Source organism: Lagopus muta, chromosome 19, assembly GCF_023343835.1.
Source record: "Lagopus muta isolate bLagMut1 chromosome 19, bLagMut1 primary, whole genome shotgun sequence".
NCBI lineage: Eukaryota > Metazoa > Chordata > Aves > Galliformes > Phasianidae > Lagopus > Lagopus muta.
In genome coordinates, this window is record NC_064451.1 from 43,413 (window position 1) to 68,017 (window position 24,605).

General features: G+C 44.8%; 1 long non-coding RNA gene across 22 annotated transcripts; it reads right to left on the bottom strand.

Annotated features, from left to right (window-relative positions):
- Position 1: 1 nt before the first annotated feature.
- Positions 2–23,572, bottom strand: LOC125702405 (uncharacterized). 22 transcript variants are annotated; one of them, XR_007380591.1, is made up of 10 exons: positions 23,537–23,570; positions 18,602–18,655; positions 16,946–17,011; positions 14,358–16,415; positions 13,821–13,877; positions 13,152–13,230; positions 9,831–10,087; positions 8,097–8,198; positions 6,429–6,687; positions 3,589–5,564 (listed from the first exon to the last, which is right to left on the bottom strand). It is a non-coding gene; the product is annotated as an uncharacterized LOC125702405 (long non-coding RNA). The 22 variants fall into 22 exon arrangements; XR_007380590.1 differs by lacking the exon at positions 23,537–23,570 and adding an exon at positions 19,991–20,222; XR_007380586.1 differs by lacking the exon at positions 23,537–23,570 and adding an exon at positions 19,872–20,222.
- Positions 23,573–24,605: the final 1,033 nt, after the last annotated feature.

Consider the following 24,605-nt stretch of genomic DNA (forward strand, 5'->3'; position numbering starts at 1 on the left):
GAAGGGGTGGGAAATATGTAAGTTGAATTTATAGCTGTCCAATGAGCTGGAAGATGAGCAGGAGTGCTGTGCTGGCCTCAGTACTGCCCAGTGCTGCGTCAGGGCATCCAGGCAACAGGAGCTTGGAGGAAGTTGGACTGCTGCAGTGCAGGTTCAGGTTTTCCTTCCTGCTCTGTCTGGAAGGTGCAGACAAACACAGGGGAAACCTGGAGCGCTTGCTACATTTTTTCATCCAGTAACAATTCCCCAGGCTCGAATGCTCATTGTTCAGGATTTTGTGTCCTGAGGTGAAACTTGGAAATCATTCGAGATGCAAACTCAGTGACTTAATTCTTCATGCCCTTCTGTCTCCTAGCCACTTCCCATACCACTTCTTCCTTCCTTGCTCTCTTTCTCTTGGACAACTCTAGTTACCTATCAAGCATTTTCTAGACATTTTTTGTTTTGTAACACCATCACTAATTCCATGTAAAAGGCAAAGACCCTAAGTCTGGCAGTCAGTGTGGGCAGCCCCCTGACCACCTCTCAGAAGATTGGCTGAACTGGAGAAGGAGCTGGGAGAGAACGAATTCAGGACAGCCACCTAAAGTGGCCAAGGGGCTGTTCCTACCATATGACATCATGCAGAAGGAGAGTTTTGAAGGGGGAGTGAGTTGTTCTTGCTCTTTTCCACTGCTCAGGGGGCTAGCTGGGCACTTGGTGGTGGGTGGCGAGCAACTGCTTGTGCATCACTTGTTATATGCACTTGTATGCATATAGTCATAACTATAATTCTTTGTATACATGTAGTCATAACTATAACTCTTTTCTCTATCTTAGTAAATAGTTTTATCTCAAGCCACGAGTTCTAGTTTGTGGTTGTGTTTTTTTTCCGGTTCTCTCCCTCATCCCACTGGGAAGGGGTGGTGCTTAGCCACAGGCTGTGTTAAACCACTGTGCCGTGTTTGGAAAGTGACGGGGGAGAGAAGTGGTGAGGAGACAGCAGCTAGAGACCCTGTGCTTGGACATCAGTGTCCCGCTGGGTCTGAAAGCCTGATGTGCCTCTGCTGCTGCTGCTGCTCCTCAGGAGACAGAAGCAGTGCTCCCAGCAATAAGTGCTCTGGGACTGAAAGAGCAAGAGGAGGCAGGCTCCCAAGGCTTCTGATAGAAACATGAGATTTACCAGCTGCTGATGCTTCAGGCCTCTTTGAAAGTTTCAGGTTTTGACAGTGAGAGAAAGGGGACACACAGGCACACACAAGTGCTGAGAGGGGCACATGACATGCCGTGTCATCATGGCACGAAACCTAAGGAGTCCATGAAACCTACATAAGCACATCCCTACACCCACCTTTACCTCCTTTTCTGTTTTGAGGACACTCACAGGGACTGGCTTGTTGGCTGCAGGCACTCAGCATGAAAAGACTGCTAACGCTCATTTAGTTCTGGTGTTTTAGCTGAAAGTCAAATACCGCAGCACTGCGAATGCAGGGGAACAGCGCTTATCCCAGTGAGGCCAGAGCTAAGCAAGGTAAGTGAACGGAGGGAGATGGAGGCAGAGGATCATAGAATCATAGAAAGGTTGAAAGGAACCTCGAGGATCATCAAGCTCCAGCCCCCCTGCCATAGGCAGGGCCAGCAACCTCCATATCTTGTACTAGACCAGGCTGCAAACAGGAGTAGACATGTAAGAAAATTGCCAGGGATGTTGGCTTAATAGGATCAAAGTAGTGCCAAGGAGCTAGAGCATGAGACCAATTAAAGGTTTTAAAATCTTCTCATTTTTAGCAATTTGGCTGTTTGTTTAAACAAGATGAATTAGAAAGTTGTTTTAAACAGAGGTAGCATAGAGAATTACTTTCTTTCTTAACATTGTCTTTTTGAATTGAAGTAGCCAAATATCTCATTACAATGGTACAGATTTTCCATGAGCAGCTGCTCCAAGTTTGATCCATATTGTAAGTTTTAACACGCATGAAACACAGAGATGTGTTGCAGCAATGAGTTAGAGTATGGCTCGGTAATGAGCTGCTCTATCTTCATTTGCCAGCATGCTGAAGTAGCCAGTTGCTGTGTACATAAGACTCATTTCATTTGCCCTGTGTGTCTGCAGCTGTGAGCCAACTTTAGATACTGAGAGGTCATTGCAAAAAAAATCTATATCTGAAGACTGAATCAGATGCTATCTCCAATCCCATGAACACAAATTCTAGCGTCTGCCACCCTCTGCTGGAGTAAAGGAGTGAACTTTTTGAGCAGCTGTGTAAGGAGCGTGGGCAGATGAACCCTGGGCTATTAGGACCAGCAGTGCCCAGCAGTGTAGATGCGTGCCTTGCATGGCAGATGCTGGCCTTGCACAATGGTACTTCAGCACACACCCACCAGGATGGAGGAGCTTGATGCTCTCTGGCACACGTGAGCCTCTGACTCCTGCAGACCGTATTCCCGATGGCTGCGTGCTGCTTTGCTCTGCTCTGTATTTATGGCCTGTGGCGGGGCAGAAGTCCTGTCTGTGCATGGAGTGGTACTTCCATTATTTTCTAAGCATTTTCTCTCAGCAAAGTTTCTGTTAACTGCTACTAAGCACACTGTGCTATGAAGCACAATTGCCTTTTGATTGATTTCAGCTTTGCTAGAATAATGTTAATTATGCAGTCTTCCTGTCGATTGACAGGAGGAAAGTTTGGGAAGTGCTGTGGTTTTCCCCATGTGATGCTGATGGGTCAGAGTGAAGACATCCATACAAGAGTAACACAGGTGTGTTTGAAATGTTGCTGGAGGCAGCTACATGCAAAGACAGCATCAGAGCTGAAATCAGTGGGTGCAAATCTGAGAGAGGAATGCTTGAGAAGTGGCTATCTTATCATGTATCTATGCATTTGGGGAGATGCCCAGCTTAAAACCACCCCCCACTTTGTATTCTCTGATTCTAGACATGGACTGAGACCACATTACCTCCAATTCCTCCCCCTGAATGACAACAAAGCTTTGCTCTCACAAAGCAGCTGGCTTCAGCCCCACGGGCTGCCTGCAGCCTCTGATCTGCAGCAAACATTCTGCTGCCAGAGGACACAGCAGAGCCAGCTCTGCTCATTGCAGCAGACAGAAAAACATCTCCGTGCTCTTTTGCATTGCTTTCAGAAATGTTAACTAGGCTAACTACTTTTTGTAGACAGGAATTGGCTTATCAAATGGTGAGTGTTTCAAATAAAGATCTTTTAAATCTGTTTTGCAAACTGACAATAAAATCCTATTTGGGCTTTTGTACAGTGGAATGGCTGCTTGTGCTCTGCCCGCCCAGTCCTGCAAACTGCACCTACACCCACCGCCTCATCCACTTACCATCATAGCAACATTGTTCAGTGTTTCTTCCTCGAGTCAGAAAGGTACTTCAACACGTTCATTAAGCAGGAGCTTAATGAGACTGTGATCTACTTTGTGTTCTCCTGGTGCTAGGGCATCAGTAAGCAGAGCACCGTGCAAACAAGTCCCCCGCAGTTCGAGCAGGATGGCGCCCACAGCAGCTTTGTCTCCTGGAGGCAGGGACAGATGCATCCAGGTGTGAGGTAGGGGAGGGGTGGGATGAGGGGCGGGGGGAGGGAGAGGAGGAGGACTGGGACAAACGTGCCATTCATCTTGCACACCTTCCATTATTCGTGAAAGGCTGCAAACTGGAGAGACAAGCTGCAGATACACAATTGATCAGTTCACTCTCATGAAACGCTCCTCCATCTTCAGTTACTATGTCTCACTTCCACGGCCACAGCGTCCATTGCCCACAGGATCGGGACATCAGGGCCCTAAATGCTCTGAGTGTTCATTCAGTGCAGAAATAGAAATGATAGCTGCTGTAGGTTAGCAGTGTGTGCTGCCCTAGGCAGAAATAAGTCTCTAGAGAAACCAAGACACAACGGCTATTGCTTCACAATCACCTAGAAAGCATAAAATCTGGTAATTCACCAAGTGCAGTATAGTGCGTTAAACAGGAGTGGGAAACAGTTCTGGGCTGCTCCAGCACTGGGGAGGAGGGCATCACTTGAATGTAACAGCAACAAACCAACAAACAAAAGAATAAAATAGAAAAATTTGCCTTGCTTGCAAACAGAACGGAGCAGAGTGATGGAGAATTTTCTTTTCACACAAGATCAATGGACGAGCAAGAGACGAATAAGAGGCAGCAGTGTGAGTGACAGCTGGGCACAGACAAGTTCCCCTGCTGCTGCTGGTGGCCAGAGCCCATTTCCAGGAGGAGCAGCCAGGAGATGTGCTGAGCTGGGAGTCAGACCTGCTGGAACCTGGGGGTTGAAAGCAAGAGTTGAGATGGTGCACCAGCTGTGCTGTGCACAGGAAAAGAGGCATTAAATTAAAGTTAGATTCCCCAACAGAGCACAGGAACCACGTGAAATTCATTGTAACACAACTTCAAAAGCATCACAGATGAAACGTCTGTGGATCACAGGCTTATTTTTAATGACACAGCACTTGAAAACAGAAGTTACAGGTGACTTTTTGATACAGCATACATTATGTACCTTAATTTAAAAGGATCTGTGAAGGTACGCTGCATAAATATTATTGTGAAAAGATGTTTATTTCTCAGAGATTAACTTTGTTGTATTGCTTTTTATTCAGCCAATTAAATAAAAAAGTATAGATGAGCATCATAACAGTTCCCCTTCCAGATTACCTCACTGTAACTACTGCAGCCAGAAGAGGAAACCGAGCCATGCCTTCTCAAAGGTTCAGCAGCTTTGAAAATGATGCCATTCATCATCTCAGAATGAAAATCTCACCTCACTCACATGGACGCTGTGCAGTGCTTTGGCAATGGAGCAGCTTTGGAACAAAACTGTTGTCTGTAATGCCAGACAGTGGGAGAGCAATGCATGCACTGATGGCACTGCACAGCCAAAGCACTGCATGACATTGCTGAGATGCACACATACCCACATGCACCTGCAGACACACGTCCAAGTTCCCGTGTAGATACACTGTGCATGTCCAAAGGTAACACTGAAAAACGTTGCAGCAGTTAATTATATTTTTTAAACACATGAAACTTGTAGTAGTTTGACCTCATTACTACAGGATTACTAAGTTTTCTGCAGTGCAACTCTATACAATGCACTGAGTGCAGAGAAGTTCAGGTTTTGGTGTCAAGGAGGCTATTTTGGATTTCGTGGGAAAGGACCAAACACAGGATCACCACAGCTCTGGCAAAGCACAAACAAACCTGTTGCCACGTGCATGTGAACAAATGAGGACATTTCTGTTTGTATTTGATTTGTTTTCACGCACTGCTTCAGAAATGGCTAGCTTAACTGCTTGCACTCATGCCCATTTTGATACGCTTCAACAAGCAACCAATCTGTAAACCATTAACAGCCTGAACTACAAAAAAAGGGGGCTCCTGTTTCAAAGAGGTGAAGAACCCACTGACTGAGCTTCAAACCACATTCATGTGCCTGTGAGAAGAACTGTTCCAGGTGGCGTGTGAAGTTCTCCGGGAAAAGTCCTTTATAACCATTTGCATCTCTGTGCTGAAGGCACTCAGATTCCTTAATGCCTGTCAACCAGCCAGCCTCCTGAAAGAGAAAAGACAGAATATTTTCAGTGTCAGGTCTCTCCCATTCGTTTCTGCATACTCAAGGCCTGAGAGTCATACGGCTAAAAGAAGTGGTGATTTGTTACACAGCATACTCTGATTTTGCACAGACTGTTTTCTCTGTTCTGCCATGGTTTTGTGAGACTGTGAGCACATTAGATGGCCTTTATCCCACCTAACCTCCAACTGAACTGAAGATTGGATAATCAGCCTCCGGAGTCATCCAGTGTCACAGCAAACCTGCATTTGTGCAAATGCATGTGGAGATGTTTTCAAAGTTCTCACAGCAATATTGGGATACCTGCACAGTAAGAGCACAGCAGTGCGCTAGAATCATTATAGAATGCCACAGATAAGGGGGAAAATCCATGTTTCCATCTGATTATTTTTTTCTGAGAGTTCTTTTCTCTCATTCCTGTATCAGATGAAATAACAGTTCTTGTTTTCTCTGCCATCATAATTTCTAGAAACTAAAAGTCAGTTGATACTCAACAACCTTTTCCAAAAATTCCTGGAAACTTCAGCCTAAGCCAGATCTCAACATGCAATACTGCAATCCAAATCCTCAGCAGCACCATCAATCAAAAAGAAGATTTCTTGTTGGAAAGTGCTGGGTTCTCCTAAGTGCTATCCATTTCACCTGGAACAAAATCCATGCAGTATTTTTGCAGTGATCAGCCTATTTTCATCTCACCACATGGCTAACTCTGTGCTTTGTTCCTTTTAAGAACAGGAGTTGGAGAAAAGTGATGATTAACAGGGAATTTCTAATGCTGATTCATTATTATTCTACAGACAGTACAAAGAGAGATGGAGTAACTGGCAGCACGTTTTTGAAGCTCACCTTTTGGAAAACCTGAGATGGGGAAACTGAAGTTTTCTACCACGGACAGAGTAGATTCTGCTCAGGACTGAAGTTGTAATGGATGATGACTTCAACTCAATAATTACGGATAAAAGTTGGAGTCACTGGCTGGGATGAGTTGGCTTTGCACAGGGAGCACAGGCTGACAGCACTAGCTATCTCAGATGATGGTTTTAGATCAATTTTGCAGGAGGAAAAAGAACCAAGATCAAATACTCTCTGTAAATCAACAAATTATCTGGTAAGAGAGAAAGATTAAGTTTTATGGTGATGTGAAACACGAAGGGCAAATATGTAGTGAGTAATAAAGATAGGAGAAGAATGATCTCAGCAACACGAATACATGGAGCTTCATTTTCTCTGCACGCGATTCACTCCACTGAACGCTAATGGGATTTGGATGCACACCACAAGAGAAAAATAATCAATGGATTCACCAAGGGAAGGTTATACAGATTTAATACAAAACATTATAAGAAAAAATAATTGAAGACAGCCTATTTTATATCCTTAGAATAGGTTCTGCAAATACTGACAATGAAATCAGCTGAACAGCCCAAGAGGTGAGACGCAGCACAGTTTGAGTAAGCATAAGAGGATCTGTCCCTACAAAATAACAAAATGTCCCAGTGAAAAGGAAAATAATCTTTTATTCAGAAGCAATAATAAAAAAGAATCAAAACCCAAAGCAATTACTTGTCTCTTGCATTAAGAGAGAGTTCAGCTTAGATAACGAACAGTCTCTGGCTCTCCAAACACGCGCTGACAGCATTTGGGCATGTTTTAAGAACTGCTCTTCATTCGGAGCAGAGACCTGGCTGTCTCACTGTGCAGGTCCAGAGCCCAACCTCCCAGCCCCCAGTTCAATGGGATGCTTTTCATCAACACTTCCTGCCACTGCAGCCACAAAGTGGCTCATACGAACTGTACAAGATGGGCTGCTCTTAAAGAGGAGGTAAAAAATGCATTCACTTGACTGCAAATCAATATAACGTGTGGAATTAAATCGTTTAAAAATTAACCTGAAACACGCTGTTAAGACAAAATAAAACATCTTAAATGACACTGAACTGTTGGGTTCTTGCACCAAAAACAAAGCGATTGCTGGTGCAGCTCAAGAGCACAGCTGTGTGAGGCTCAGGTCCCAAGAGGCACACAGGACATGTAGGAACACCTCTGTGCCATTTGGCTGCAGGACAGATCTGTTGGTGTGCAGTCTCAGTGCTCTCTCCGAGCAAATGCACGTTTCCCCAGATCTCCATGTAAAACTCTGAACATGTGGGGAAATACAGTCAGTTCTGACCCAGTGTTACAACAAAATGATAGTAGGATGCACAATTTGTAAGCCATCTTCTGTATTCAGCCTGTGTCTGTATGTAAGCCTGTATAAAATTCACTACAAAGTAACATAAAAGTACCCTAGAAAAATGGACTGAAGTAGGATCCTGCTGGCAGTACATACCTGGGACTTCAGCTTAGTTAACTGTGCTGCTTGGTCGCAAATCAAACCAAGTAAAAGGGCAAAATAAGAATCTAACAGTAAAGATGTTTTGAACCAACATTTCAAATTAACTAATAAACAGTGAGAAGGAAACTGAGACAAAGGGAAACATTAGCAAAAGAAGTAACTAATCATGTTGTTGTTACCTGATCAGCTGTGGTCTCAGAAGGAATTACTAGTGCAATATCCCCTCATTTTAAATTAAGCTTATCACCATTAGCTGCCTCAAAATCATGCAGAACTTCAACCTAAAGGAAATACCAAATGTACAGAAACGATCAAAACAGAGACACTGTGAAAAAAAGAAAAATGTACTCTTTCACTTCTTTCTTTATGGAAATATACGGCCATAGACACGTACATTCAAGCTGTTCATGTTCACATCAAAGTTTCTAATCACAGTTTATGAAACAGGTACAGCTTCAGTAAATCTTCCTGAAACTACTGAAAGAAACCAAACCTCCTTTCCCAAGGTTGCAGAATCCCACAGGTGCTGCCTCTTGGACAAGTCCTGTTACATTATTCCTACTGTGCAAGGAACTTGCTTTCATTTCCCACTATCATGCCTAGACCTGAGGAAAGGGATGGCAGGATTTTGCTAATAAGCTTGGAGAAGAATCACAGGAAATGTCACTTCAGACCCTTACTTATGCTGTCTGCTGGATACTGTGATTGATGTAAACATCCCTGGAAATTAGAGTGAGAGGTACAGCACCAGTTTCAGTACAAGACAAAAGAAGTGAATAATGGGAACCACAGCTCCTGTTTGTCCTGGAAAGAACTCCCATTCACTGGCAGATAGGAATGCCAAAAAAATCTCTCTGTCAAAGAGGTGATTATTGAAACATTTGTGGGGTTAGCACACTGCCGTGAACAGACCATTTAACTAAATAGCTCTTCCTCCTGAAGAGAGGCACTATCCTAGTTTTCTCCAAGCACAGACAGTTCCGTGGTAACTGCAATAATGAAACAATACAGCATCGAGAACCAGATGGCAGTCGTGCATTCTGCTGCTTCTTATTTACATTTGACTCAAGAAAGCATGACAAAAAACAAAAGATGAACAACAGATGAGCAGGTCTGCACCAAAACTGCGCAATTCTGGTCACTCTAACCTTAATGCCATTCTCACTGCTTGCTGAAAATCTTGACCAGTGACCTTGGATCAGAAGGAATGGCATATTTATGGAGTGCTATGGGACTAACTAGTCTGAAGTATGCAAATGATAGCAGGAAGCAAATAAAGTTCATCTAGCCTCAAGGAGCATTTCTCCTGCTCACTGATTCTGAAGTGAAAGAACCTTGTGAACCAGGAATCTCTGTGGCTCTTATCAGCCAAGGAGAGGATTTCCCTGCAACTTCATTAAGCTTTTCTGTCTGAATACCCTAACAGTTCGTAAGGACAGTAATACTAAGGACATGAAAGGACACTTCAACTTCATTACAGTGAATTGTTGAAGTCCCATAGATTTCAATAGGGCTGGAACTTCCTCTACAGATTCTCAGGCCAGAAAAACGCCTTTTTGGTACTGTTAGCAAACGATTGTATGATACTGCTGACTGAATCGCTGGCAGTGGAATTTTACTTAAAAGATTCACTGTCAGTACTGATTTGGCGAGATGAAAGGAGACCTCTAATGATTCTTACAGCTACAGAGGGATATAACCACCAAAATCCAAGTGCAGAAAATATGTTTCTCAAAACTCATGTATGGAAAAAAAACAACCAAAGGTTGGGTGAGTGTATGAGCATGCAAGCATATGGCTGTGAAACCAGGCGTCCTTTGGCCTCAGTAAACCATCGCAATGATTCAATTTTCAGACACCTCCACAGAAGCTAGATGTGAAAGGATGTCTAAAAGAACAGCAAACAAGCAGACCTTAAAGAGAAAGCCCAGTGGCATGTCAGAAGCTGTGCCTCCTGCTGACGCAGGCTGATCTTGAGAAGGTGCAGTCTGGATTTCTTCAGTTGGTTCCCGCTCTCTTACAACTTGGCAAGTTTCACTGTCAGTGCCTGAGTGCCCATCTCTGCTGCAGCATCTTTAGACTCGTTCATGATCACATCATGTTCTTCTCCCGCCCCTTTGTTGTTCGATGCTGGCTCCATTACTACTGAAGAGATGCTGCTGACCTTTCCCTAGGAGAAGAAATAAAATACAACAAAAGCACCACAAGAGTATTTCCTACTTTATTTCAAGTTGAAAAACATGTTTCTTTACTTCTGCTGCAGGTGGAATTCTTACCTCAAGACAGAGATCAATAATTGTGCAGAAAAGTAAAAGTTCTAAGAGCTTAGAGGAACACAAGGTGAAAAGCAGAAGTGACCTGGACCTCTTTCAGGGCTGTCCCAGTGTCCGGTGTGAAATCCATGACACGCCAGAGCACCTTCAGGACTGAAGGAGGTTGTTGCCAAGAGCCATGGGACACATTCGTTTTGAACAGAGATGTGCTTGGGCTATGCTAGCTGAAGGAAATACATTCTACAGCTAGATAACTGCTAGAAATATTCAGATGTCATCAGGTATCAGAAAATGTTAGCCTATAGCTAGGCCGATTTTAAAGAAGAAAGAAATGTAAATAAAGACACAAGCAGATTTGATATGACTGAATCATTTGTCATTAGTCTGTGTTGAAAAGTCAGTATGCATTTTATTTCAGTTATTGAAAGGTGGATAGAAAAGTACCTTCCTGAAGGCCATTGCTAAATCCTTCCTCCAGCAGAGGTAATTTACGTATCACCCCAACATCTGTGTTGGTACATACTGGTATTTGTTTACAGTTATACACTTGAATTAAGTTTATTGTAGATTTGCCTTGATGGTGAAGGTAAATAAAAAAAAAAAACATTCTGTCAATTCAATTAACTTCAGGAAGTTTTTAAACACTAAAGAAAAGCTATTTTCTAGGTACCAGCGTCAAGCTAAGTTCAGCAGAAATTCAGTTCACAACCTGATGCTCTGTTTCCTCAGTTTGATTTTCCACCCATGAATGAGACTAATGCAGCTCTCTGAGCTCAACTTGAACTGCCTGAAGAATGATTGTGAACAAATGCAGTCACTGTTGTTCAGCTCTATCTACCCCTAGTGGCTGACATCAACTGATGTGGTAAATAAATTCTTCTGCAGCCCTTGAAAGCAGGAAATACTCCAGTGTTTTGCAGAAACCACCGGAGAAGTTTTAGCTTGAACTGAAAATTCTGCTAGGGAAGGATGCTCTGCCACAAAAGTATTATCAAAAGATATGCACAAGTGTTGACATCTTCTCCTGTCACTTGTAAGGCATGCAAACCTGTCTCACAGAGTATTACCAATTTAGCAGTCTTGACCCAGGCTAGTACTCACATAAATGGTGGATATAAAAGCCTTGGAAGAGACCAGTATGAAAGGAGGGGAACAGAATGCCTATCAGATTGATTTCATCACGTGTTTCTAACAGCATGCTGCAGACACTGATCTTGCTGCCTGTTGTGATTAGGATCAACACTTATTTTCTATTTACTGCATTTGTATAGCCAATTTTCTTTTACGGTGGAGGAGAATTTTAATTTACATGAGTCAGCTCACAGTCAGCACTGAAAGGGTGATGCTCTCAACAGCTGTAGCTGTAACTCACTGAATGCACAGCACATTCACATATGCAGAACTGAGTATTTTCCGTGCCTTAGAATACAGAACCAAAGCAAGATAGATAATTAAAAAATGGCTTTTACAAAAGCATGTGTGCTAGTGCTGAATGAATCTCATTATTAGTATCAAATGCCTTTGATAAAGAAAAAAAACAAAACTAAACTAAAAAGAGGGAGACTCAATTCCACTGAAATCAGAACAAGAATCCCACACCTAGCTGCAATGGGCCACGTACTTGCAGGTATTTCCTGTCTTCTTTTGAGAACCAACTCTACAAACATGTTTTCCATACCAATACACAGACTAAGAGTATCCTAAACCAGCTATCTGCAGAAGTGTTACTGAAATCTGCACAGCCACACAGGAGAAAAAACAAGGGCCATCCAATGTAATGAAGGCTGTGATAACAGAGCCACGTGGCTTCGAGTTGCAGTAAAAGTGAATGCTTCTTTACCCAGGCTGCAGCTGGCTGCATTATCCTCTAATATAACTGTCAGCTCAGTGCAGTGCCCAGATTCAGCAGCAGCAAGAATGAGGCCATGAAGAGGAGGAGAGCAGCCGAGTCTGCAGCTGGGGGTCTGCGAGGAGCTCACTGAGCTCTCCCCATTTTCCAGAGCTGAAGATCTTGCTCCACAGCTTGATTTAGAAAAGGACTGGGTAATTTTTAGGAAAGTTAGTCATAATTACAGCTCAGCCATCTAATATAAGATCAAGAACTAATTATCATGCTTTAGTGAGCACACCAACTGCTTGCAAAGTCTTGGAAGGCTTTTGGAGTAATACTGCAGAACTGGTTATGAAAGTTGCCTCAGAAGGACAGTCCTCCACTGGAGCCAGGATATCAGCTTAGCAAACAGCCTGATCCCTGACAGCATCTCTTCTGCATTCAGTAATACTGCTCCTCTAAGCAGGTTAAACTGACCAGATAGAAGTTACTTTACAAGAGCACCTAGTTTGGAACAGAGGAAAGATGCATTTCAAAGGCTTAGCCTTTGTGCCCAGGGGAGAGCAAGGCATTTCTTGGCCCAGACTTGGCAGTGATCAGACAATGCTAGAGAAGCAGTGCAACTCACATTTGCAGCGCATCAGCACCTGTAGCTATAGAAACTGGGTTTGATCTACCTCTCCCATCCCATAAATTCTTTTTAGTGTAATTCTCCTGGCTTCTACACAGCAGGCTGGTGAGGAGTATGGCACCAGTGAGGCAGGGCTACGGGTCACAGGAAGAAAGCAGCCCATGGTAGTGGGACCTCATCCTGGCTCAGCCATTCTGCCCAGCAGGGACAGCTGCTGGCTGCACATCTGGCTTCCCTGCAATATAGGGCACCCTGGGTAGCAACAGAGCATGGACGCATCCCAGATTGCAGAAGGGCTGATGCCTGTTCACATCAGTATAACAAACCCAACCTTGGACAGCTGAGCCTACCATGAAACCAAAACAAGTAGGAAACAGTTTACAATCTGCTTGTGTATGTTGTGGCACTAAGGCAAATAACAATCAAACAGTTCATCAGCTCCTTGAGATACAGATTCTAAGCAATTACCAATGAGGAGTAATAATTTCTCATGCCCTACCTCTCTTCCTGCATTTAACAGGTAGCTCTTCTTCCTCTGCTGCTCTCCACGCACGCTCGAAAACATTACAGTTTCAATTCTGTACAAAAGGATTCACAGTGTCTTGCTTTATAAAGACAAATACAACCACACCACCCTTAGATTTCAATGTGCCCACCCAAAGAGAAATTAAGTACGTCACAGAGTTTTTCAGTTGCTTTGTAATTTACCTAATTCAATGCCAGATTCCTATTTTGGAAAACAAACTTGTGGCATGATTATTTTCAGCTGTGCAAGGAAAAACAAATGAATCAAAATTCCTTTTCCTTTTTAAAGATGTTTAGAGGAAGGCTAAACAAACAAATTCAAGGGAAATGTAAAAGCTACTGTGAATCTATGCAGCATATCTCTCTTTACCACAAATGTCAATAGAAACAGCATTATGCCACTTTCTGTTCATGGATCTGTAAGTTTTCTGTCCCAAAATATTTATCAGTCTGTACTGCTGCAACAGGCAGTTTCTAAGTAGGTCTTGCATTGAATGAGAAATGTCCTGGTACCACAGGTGGGTCACAGTCACACTGTATTGTCTGCACACTGATTACATGCAGATAACATATATATATTTTTGCCACGCTCCTCTTGAAGATATTAAAGCACAACCAAATTCCTGAGGCTGCTCATACGTACCTCACTCTCTTCCTCAGCAATTCCAGTTGTCTCCTTATCCCCTGCCCTGATACTCTCCTGTATAAAAAGGAAATATGGTCATCATCTTACTCATGCTGAGGGAAAGACTGCAGAGAAACTGGCATTAATCAAGCTCAGTGGAAGAATGGCATGTATGGGATGCGATGAAATGAATGGTAGGAACTAAATGGGACAGCACACAGGGAGTGGAAAGATTCTCGCTGCTATATATCTGAAATAAAAGTAGCTATAAGATAAAAACAGAACAAAAACAGCAAAAAAACAAGAGAAATAAAGCCTGTTAATTACATAATGATCACCACACTGGAAGTGCTAGTGTCAATTTTATGTACTTTTGCTATCAGTATTCTCACAATAGCACCATCCTGGATGAATGTTTTTATTAAGCAACAGCCCAGAACATTGCTGACCTTACAGTTTTCCAGCTACCTCAAATTTCTCCCACCCAAGACTCAGAATGTTCCCATCATAACCTGCTGCTGCTCCTGTAACTCATCAGTTACTTCTGTAACTCACCAGGAAAACTTTCTGGAACACTTCTTCCACACACGTTGGGCTGAAACACACGGCAGGGGATTGCTCAAAAAGGTCGGTCACAAAGCTCATCAGTTTGTGCAGAATCACTTTCCTCCAGGTCCACACTCAGCTGTACATGCAGTGGGTGCCTGACATTTAAAGCAGCAGACATTGTCAGTGGCTCTAAATCTGGCACCCATGAAGATGCCCAAGGGATCAATTGCTCTGAACAGTGATGCTCTCCACCCCAAACAATACTTCTTACAGCACAGATGGGATCTAACACAAGGTCCTTTCCTACAGAAGCTGTAAAACTGCACGAGTTCCAGGTTTTGGAAGAGGAAAAAACGTACAATTTCCTAAACTCTGTGGGACAGTTGTGCTCCTGCTGGTTTCCAATTCTACTGTAGCATTTTGGGATTCAGTCAGCAACATCCCTTCTGCTTGAGCTTGGATTCAGTTTTGGCTATTGCTCAGCCTGGATCAAGAGGTTCAGGTCAAGTTTAGGTCAACAGTCAAGATGGCTGTAATTCATGTCTCGTTTGGAAGACTTGGAAGTGCTTTTCTCTTCTGCTCAGCCTTGGCTTCCTGCAGACTGCAGGATATTTCTAAAGATGCTTTTCAGAGGAAAAGTAAATCTAAGCCCCCTTATAGAAATCTCTTTCATTAATAAATGTTAAGGCTGCTTTGCTAACATACATATGTCAGATTTTTCAAAAGCCCTGGAAGAATGAAGACAAGTCATGCAGATCTGTGTGAGTGCAGGTAGAGCAGATTGCCATCTTCAGCACTTGTGATCAGACCTCAGTGCCTCCAGCTCACTGCCTCCACACACCTGCCACACCAAAATTCCTGCACATTTCATCTTGCAGGATGCTTGCATGTTATTTTAATAAAAGGATGCTGAGTTAATCCAAACTTCACTTCACTCGTGTTTTCTAAGCTCATCTTCCTGCAGTCACCTCATAAAACCCAGACCTGTCCAGATGCCAGGGCAAGGCAGCTGCTGACAGCAGCGTTACCATGCAAACCCCTCACAGCTTTATCCTGCTAAAACTGCAGTGTGACATCACCTCTTCTTTTATACATACAGGATTAATTCTTTCAAGCTGCCAAACCATGCTGGGAAGACCTGATTTCTCCATTGTTTTTAAAACAGACTGTAGAGGGTTTTAAAAAGAAAAAAATCCCACAAGCTTCAACTGCAAAATATAATTATTTCTTACTCCAGCAAAGCATGCATGTTGCTTTTTTTTTTTTTTTTTTAAAACTAGAGGTAAACAAGTATTTCTATTGCCTCATAAAAGCCATGCGTCTAATGGCAATGGCAAGTTAGTACAGAAACACTTTTCTGACTTGTACTATTAAAAAGTGCTGAATTTCTTAATTAGCTGTATTTAGAAGTCAATTTGCCTTCAGAAATGAGCACTGCTCTATGTCAGGAACGTGTTTGTCCCTACCCTTCTCCTATCAGTAACCTGCGAACTCCTTCCCATAAGAATTCCATCAACCAAGCTTACAGCTTGGGCCTCATTCAAAATTTGATGCATTCATCCATATACTTTTAAATGAGGGCTTCATTTCAAGCATAACTGGAAGCAGATTTCTTGGGAAAGAGAAAGGTAAGGAGAGTCGCCCTTACTTCTTAAGGACTATTTTGTACTGGTAAAGTTAGCAGCACTGATCTTTTGATTAGTTAGGAGTTGGGATGGTAAGGATGACTGAGTTTTAGCAGGGAAGCACGGCAGTGCAATGTTTATTTTTATGCCATGCTAGGCGTAAACATCTAGTAAATAGGATTACTGAAAAGTGCCTAAGTAATGCTGCAGTTCCATAAACAGAGTGCAATCTGCCTCTGCTGACTTAGAACAGAAGAACACTGTTCCACATCAGTTCTCCCCCATTTTTGAAAGAAATATTTTACCTTTAAATGGCCTCATACTCCAGTGCTGTACCTGTACTTGGCTCCACACTCGGCTTTCGGACACAGCTGACCACTCTTCTTTGCACTGCTCTCCCAGATCATACAGTCTGCAGATTGGATGCCACGAGTTGTACCTATGGTGGGATTCAGCCATCATTACACATCTCTAAGCTGAAGGCTCTTTCTTGGCCTCTGTCACTGTTCAGTGTCTGAGAGAGCTTCCAGCTGGCAGCTTCATATGTGCCTACACAAAGCTTTGAAAATCACTGTGTTTAGCTGAGTGCCTGACTGACTGAGAGACTATTAAAGTCCAGGCAAGCATCAGACCCAAAGCACAAAAAGGCTCTTTCCAAACCAAGGAGCATCTGGAAGTCAAAATAGCTAATCTCTGAGTAATGCTGTGAACTCTGGGTGCAGCATTTCACAGATAGGAGAACAAAATAACAAGACTTGCTACGATTTCTCTTTGTTCTGTACACTTGTCATCTTTGCCTGACTTTGAAAAATTGATGTGGTGAGAAGGATATTATTATTTGAAACTGAAATCAATCAGTGGTTAATAAACTATATCTTTTAGACTGCATCCTTTGGATTTTACATACTACGGGAAGAAGAAACAAAACAGTTTCTGTGGGCAAAAGTCCACGCAAGAAGGACTTCTTACCATTCGCTTCAGCTCTTCTGCAGCACGTGGTGATTCTGTCCCTTTCACTGTGAAAAATTTTGTTCCCTGCGACCAAAATAAGAATCAATGGTTGCCAGCACCTAACAGAAATTTATTTGTTCTGTGGCACCGATGGATCACAACAAGGACATGTAGTAAGATCCCATGCAGCAATTAAGATGAGCTCTTGGAATGAAGTGTTTGGCAATGCACTTCAGGCTGATTATGAAACTGTAAGTAACAGAAAACAAAACTCCTGAGCAGGGAATTGTACCCTGTTCTCTGCACTACCCCTCCTAGTTTAAATGAGAGCCCTACCAGAAAATTTACTCAAAGCTCCTGCAACAACTAATGACTGCCATACATTCTACCAATTAACGTGGCTTGACAGTAAATTCATCACAGAGAAACTGTGCTGATGAGGGGCTGTCACCACAAACTTGAAATTACTAAAATCAATAAGAGATTCCTATCAGAAAGATATGTGGAGTGGTAAAATATTAATAATATATGTCCTGGAAAGCAATTCCTGCAATCATTGCCCCTCAGAGCCAAATGAAGAATAATTCTACTTCTGAATTTTTAAGAAATCAACACGGAGCTCATTTTCCTAGACATCTCTTCCAAATTGGTAAAGACAACTTTGTATTCTAAAGGTAACAGAAAATGAATATATATATATATATATATATATATATGTGTGTGTGTGTGTGTATATGTGTAATATATTACATACATGTATATATATATATATTCATATATTACATTCCTTATATTACACTGTGCAGAAGTCTGGCTTGTGTGATAATACCAGTTCCAAGGAATTTCACAAAGAAAAAACAGGATTGTAATGAGAAACAAAAAGGCAGATTTGTCCCAGGTCAGATGGCTAATGAGTTTCCTGGGCCTTAATACTGGAAGGAACTTTCAGGCTTAAAATCAGAGGTAATGTGTTACAATGCAGATTGCACTGATGTGCTCTGAGTCACTTGTGCACAAGCAGTCTTTAGACTACTTGCCATTGGAACTACAAATACAAATACTCAGAATGCTCTCACGGTGCTCAGTGACCAAAGGCACATCAACAAACAGAATCACTCTTTTGCTCTCAGTAACGGCAGTATTCACCCAGCAATGCTGCCACTCCATATCCTTCATTCAGGCTAACTGGGGGCAGCAAGAGGAGCCTAGAAACCACCAAAGTATGATCGCTTTCAACAGTATTCCCCCCCTTAAAAGATGGTACCTACTAAAATGTGGAAGACAGATAAAGCTGCAGTGATATTAGAGGTATGTGTACCGACAGCACACGTGAGCACTTCCTTGCTGTACACTGGACCAAAGCACTCATTCTTGCTTTTCTTAAGTGCAATAAATAAGTACACTGACTGTACCTTCAAAAATTAAAAGTATCTAGGCATCCTGTTTTTCCTTTTTTGCAGTGCTATCCTAATGAAAGACTTTCAGAAAGTACAGATTTACAGCTGCAATGCTATAACTCACCTATTCTTTCAGGTCAAGATTTAATGAATTAGAGGATGGAAAACACCCGTGTTCTTGTACAAAGGAGCAAATATTTTTGTACAAAGCAAAAAACAGTACTTTTTTTTTTTTTTAAACACACCATTTAGAAAAGAAGTAAAATCCACCACTTACAGAGTCTCTGTCACATTCTCATTTGATTGCACTGTAAATGCAGCGGCATCCTACCTATAGAAAATAAAAACAACCCAGCAACAATATTTGGCATGGGATGTATCCAGTAAAGACCTGATTTTTATGGCTTACACAGGCATAACCATCAATAGCTGAGCTTGGATAGAAAATCGATAACCTAAATAGGCATGAATATCAATATTAAAGATCTTCCTTTTTCAAAAGTGTTCCACGACTCTAAAATGTTTCAAGTTGTTCAAATAGGTGAAGAATCCTTCGCTGAATAGAAGTGAATTGCAAGGACTTCGCTTCAGGCACACTGCACTTCTGAACAGCGAATGCCAGAAGTTTATTTTGCCAGACTGCACGTGCACAGGGAGTGCAGAGCTCAGAGCTCCTTACACATCCTCTGGACTCTGGGCTTTTATTTGCACAGCACACACTGCTAAGGAATTAGAGAGGTGAAGCTTCGCATGCATTAGAGAAAGTGGTGGCAGGTTTATATTTTGGCCCTTCCTTCTGAATACTTTACTAATGTAAAAGGCCTGGAGCAAAATTAATAAGCACTGAAAGACTTGCTTTCAGCTTTGCAGAAGCCCAGCTTTTTTGTGTGCATATCTAAACAGTGGTGTGCAGAGCGGGTAAGCCAGCCTCTGAAAGGCTGCTGGAATTTAAGAAGGTCCCAGATTACCTGCATTATCAATTGGGATGGGGGCCCTGGGGTTTGAGAGCGTAAGCGTGCACTGAACTGCTGCAGTGCCTCATGCAGATCCTCAGCATTATCACAGCAGTAAATAAACAACTCAGATTTAACTCCCAGACTAAAACATATGTTAGGTGAAAACAACATTGCAGAAACAAATAAAACTCATTTCATGTATAAACGCATGAATACACAGAGTCACTGAACAGGTGTGAAAGCCGTGCTTCACAGGATTTTGAGATTGTTAGAAAAACCCAAAAAAGAAAGCAAGAAAAATACGAATCCAGTTCTTTCATATGGAAAATAAGAAGACAGTCCTGCTAAGCTAGTGGGAGTTTTCCAATTAAATTCAGCTAGGCCAAGAGTGCCAAGAATATCAGCAACCTTCTAGGAACATCCAGGAAAACTTTCTGAGGGCAGACAAGTTCAGGATTCGTGCCAGCAGGACATTATTGTGCAGCTGGTCTGCAGAGCACAGTTTTCAAAGCTGTGCAGCCAGTCTTAATCTCTTCCGTTTGCGCCGCCTCGTCCTTACCGGGCGGTGGGCACGGGAACGGGGTGACTTACCGGAGCTGCAGAAACGACCGCGGGCAGAAGCGCCGAGAAACGAACGGTAAACATTTAATCGACGAACGCAAAGAGACAACGCAACACAACGCAAACAAAGAGACGACCGCGTTCCCAACCGGCTCCCGTCCGAACAGCGACTGTGGAGGACGGCTCGGTGCAGAGGGGGGACGGACAGGCCCCCGCGCCGCCTTCCCCTGAGAGCCCGGCGTCCCAAAGGCACGGGGCAGGCGGCAGCGGCGGGGACGCGGGGCGGCGAAGCGCCGCTTTCCCCGCACGGAGCCCCACGGCTCCGCCAACGCTATCGCGGCGGCCCCGCGGCCGCTACTGGCGGAGAGCCAGCGCTCGGCCCCGCCTCCTCCACGCCGCCATTGGTCGGGGTCCTTTCGTTCCGCGGTCGCACCGTCGTTGCGTCATCACCGCGCGCGTCCCAGATGGCCCCGGCCCGGCTGCCAGCGCCGATGCTTGTCGCCGCGCGCCCGCTCCGCTTCCGGGGCGGCCGGGCCCCGGGAGGAGGAGGGCGGGGACGCGGGGGACCGCGGCAAGGCCGAGCCCGCGCCGCGCCGCCCCGTGCGGGCCTTCCTGGAGAGCGGCGAGCACGGGCCGCATCCGTGCCGCCAGGAAGGCGCTGAGAAATGCAGCCTTGTCTCCTCTTGCATCAGGCACTCGTGCTCACGTATTGGTTTGGGCTGTGACTTGGGAATTCCTCTACAAGTCACAGTAACTCAGCAACTGGGGTGGCCGATGTGATAATAGCTTTTTAGAAACAGTTGTGATATTCCCTCCTATTCTGCTTGTAATATCAGGATAATCTACGCCTGACCTGGTACAAGACCTTTCTTGTATTTTCTTCCATCTCTTTCCCTGTGGTCCAAAAGCCAATGAGTTGCTGTACAAGAGAAACTCTTCACAAAAAAAAAAAAAAAAAGAGCAGTTCTTCTCCCAGATGCATACCCTGGGGGAGGTTTAAGGTCAGAACGCTGAGAGCAGGCAGCCATTTCTCTGCTTCTCTTTATCCCTTCCATACAAGTTACCCAGCTGCAGTGTCTTGCTCCCAGCACCTCCCAAAAACCCCTTCTGTTCCCACCAGGAATGTAAAGGAGAGCAATTTGGAAGGAAAAAGTCTCCTCTCTGGCCTCACACTTAGCTATACCTTTCACATGCAGCAAAATCATGGGCTCTGTGTGTCACTGGAAGAGAGCACCGCATTGGAAAATGAGGATCTCGGGGTCCCAGGGCTCCGAGGAATGTGGCCACCCCATCTGTCAGAGCCAGGGGGTCTTGGAAGAGTACCCATCATCCCTCTTCAAGGTGATGGCACCATCTTGCTCCTATTATGAGAGCGAGAGCAGGTTCTAGTCTATGCTCACCTGACAGCAAGATTCATACACAAAGGGTAGATGTCAGCCCGTCCAGTTTATTACAAGTGCTGGTCACTGGGGGAGATGGGGAAGGGAAAATGGGCAATAGAAAAGATCAGAGGATGCAGACCTTGGGATGCAGTCAGAAAGGATGGTAAAATCACATGGGGTGTCATGGAGTTACGGGTCATGTGGGATTAGGTGGTGGGGGTGAGGTGGTTGCACGTGACCCACAGCCCTGTGTGAGCCATACCCCCACACGCCCCTGTGATTCCCTGACCCTGTCTACTCCCATCACACTGTGACCCGCTGCCGTGTGGCCCCAGAACTCTGGAATCCCTGCCCCCACCTCACCCCCACCATCTAATCCCACGTGACCCGTAACTCCATGACACCCCATCTGATTCTACCATCCCTTCTGACCCCATCACTGTGACCCAGAACCTCATCTGATCCCATAACTCTGTGCCATACCATCTGACCCAATGTCACCCCATAACTCTGTGACCTGCAGGACCCCCATAACCCCATGTACTGAACCCACGTGGCCAAAGAACCAGCTGCGTGCGGGAAAAGACATCTCCTCAGGGAGGAGCTGCCCCAGAGGAGGGCAAAGAAGCCCTGGGGTGGGCTGCATCCATACATCTCAGTTTGGAGAGCTGGGAATTGGCCGAAGGGGCCAGAAGAAGGACATGAATGCTGCTCTAGGGAAATACCTGTCACAAGCTTTGGGGGGCAGGAAGTTTCTGTTTCTCTAAGCGGACGAGAACAGAACAAACTGATCCCACTGAGACTGGGAAAGGGACTGGAGCTTGGCTGCCACGGTGCTGTGTGGCAAATGAACCCAAGTCTGCCTAACAACTCCGCATCACCCACAGCAAAGCTGCACGAGCAAACAAAAAGCTCTCAGCTGCAGAGAAATATACTTCATTCCTGACTTGCACAAGTAGGGATAGAAGGACCTCCACACTGCTTGGCCTCGCCAAGGAATTCACATAGCTTTAAGTACCACTACTCACACACAGTCAGATCACTCTACAACAACTGCCACTGACTGATGCTCAAAGCCAGAGACCCTCAGGGGCCTCCTTAGACCCAGCCCACAAAGCCTAAAGCAGAACCCTTAACCCAAAATGGCAATAGGAGACAAAGGCAACAGCAGGCACAGCTTTCAGTTACCCCCAAAAGGTAAACAACTCAATCCCGAAAACAAAGACCAAACTGCTTAACCCATTCTGAAGATCAGGGCACACAGAACACCAAAGAACACACCTCCATGCAGAAAGCCCTCACAGGGTCCAGCCAGCCCTTAAATGAGGTCAGGGAGGGCTGGAACCAGGCTCCACCCCTTGTCCAGACAAGTGAATTGCTCCCACCTGTTCTCCACAGCAGAACAAGGTCTAATGGAGGTAAAAGACCAGTCGGCCCAGGGGGGAGCCCTGCTAGGCCTCAACAGGCCGGTTGGCTGGGGCGTTGGGGAAGCCTTGCCAGGCCTGATCTTCTTTGCCATCTGCCTGACAGGTTTAGTGATCCACACCTGATGTGGCAGCCTGGATGGTCTGCCTTGGGGCTGCATGGCCATTGGCCTGGCCGGGTCTCCAGGTTAGCTGGATCCTCTGGCCCGGCTGGATCACCCAGGCTAGCCAGCATGCTGGCTTTCAGTCTGCCAGTGCCTATTGAACAGCCTGCCAGCCTCTGGCCTGGCAGGACCCTAGAAACAGAGCTCCATGGGCCAGCTGGCCACCTTTCACATGCCAGTCCTCTCCTGAACAGCCAGCCAGCTTTCAGCCTGGCCCAACTAGCCTTGTAAGGGTTCCAAGCCACTCAGCCAGCTTGACAGACAATGGTCAGGTCGGCACGGCACCACCAAGGTTGGCACTAGCTATTGCAATTAGAACAGGAGGGAACATCACAACTGTTTCCAAGAAGCTATTATCACATCACCCACCCCAATTGCTGTGTTACTGTGACTTGCAGTGGAATTCCCAAGCCATAGTCTGAACCAATACGTGAGCATGAGCGTCTTGGTTCAGGAGAGAGACAAGGCTGCATTCCTAAGCTCACCTCCCTCCACATCCCTCCCTGCACTCTGTTTTGCCTGTTTGTTCTGCACCCCCTTGCCTGGTTCACAATTAAGTGAAATGCCGTTCTGAAATGATTCTAAAGAAAGGCATTCCACATCACTCATCTTCCTCACTGCCACCCTGTATAATCAGTGACTATTAAGGTGCTATAATTATGAAATAAACAAGAGTTTGACAAAGGAGAGTATGATAATAAAAAGGGAACAAATAGAAGGCTTACCTCTACCCAGGGCTCACTCACAAAACTCCAGCAGGGCCAATCTCCAGAAGAGCTCCTTCCCCATTGGCAGCCAGCTCTTAAATAGGTCCAGGAGAGCAGCACAGCTGAATTGCCTTCACTGTGCTCCTCTGGCTGACTCATGGCTCGCCTCAGGTGATCAATCAGAGGTTCAGGCTGTGACTTAGCAGTTCCCATACACACACCTAAACATTTCCTGAACACCTCCAGGGAATCTGACTGCAGTCCCTCCCTGGGCAGTCTGTCCAGCGCCCAACCACTCTTTTGGAGGAGTTTTTCCTAATGTCCAGCCTGAAAGAACTCTTGTTGCTCTCAAGGTTCTTTCATTTCTTCACAAAGCTGTTTCAAAATCTTCATCTGGGAGGGAGCATGTGAACCTAATGAGATTCAGCAAGGTCAAGTGTAGGGTTTTGCACCTGGGTTGGGGCAACCCCAGATATCTGTGCAGGCTGGGAGAAGAACTCATGGAGGCCGGCCCTGCTGAGAAGGACTTCGGTGTTCTGGCGGACAAAAAACTTCACCTGAGCCAGCAGTGAGAGCTGGGTTTGTTTAGTCTGGAGAATACTCTGGGGAAACCTCATGTGGCCTTCCAGTAATTAAATGGAAACTTATAAGCAGGAGGGAAATCAGCTTTTAACATGGGAAGAGAGCAACAGAGCAAAGGGGAACAGCTTTAAACAAAAAGAGTGGAGATTCAGTTTAGATATCAGAGAGAAATTTATCAGTGAGAGAGTGACGAGGTGCTGGAACAGCTGCCCACAGAGGCTGTGATGCCACGTCCATCCCTGGAGGCGTTCAAGGCCAGGTTGGATGGGGCCCTGGGCAGCCTGGGCTGCTATGAAAAGAGGTTGGTGGCCCTGCGTGTGGCAGGGGGTTGGAGATTTATGATCCTTGAGGTGTCTTCCAACCCTGGCCATTCTTTGATCCCACGATTCTGATTCTAAGGTTCTGTATCTCCTGGCATTGGGATGCTAATGAACAGAATTGATAGGTCCAGAGCACAAACTGGAAAGTTTTCCAGAGCATGGCACACATGGGCACACAGATGCCC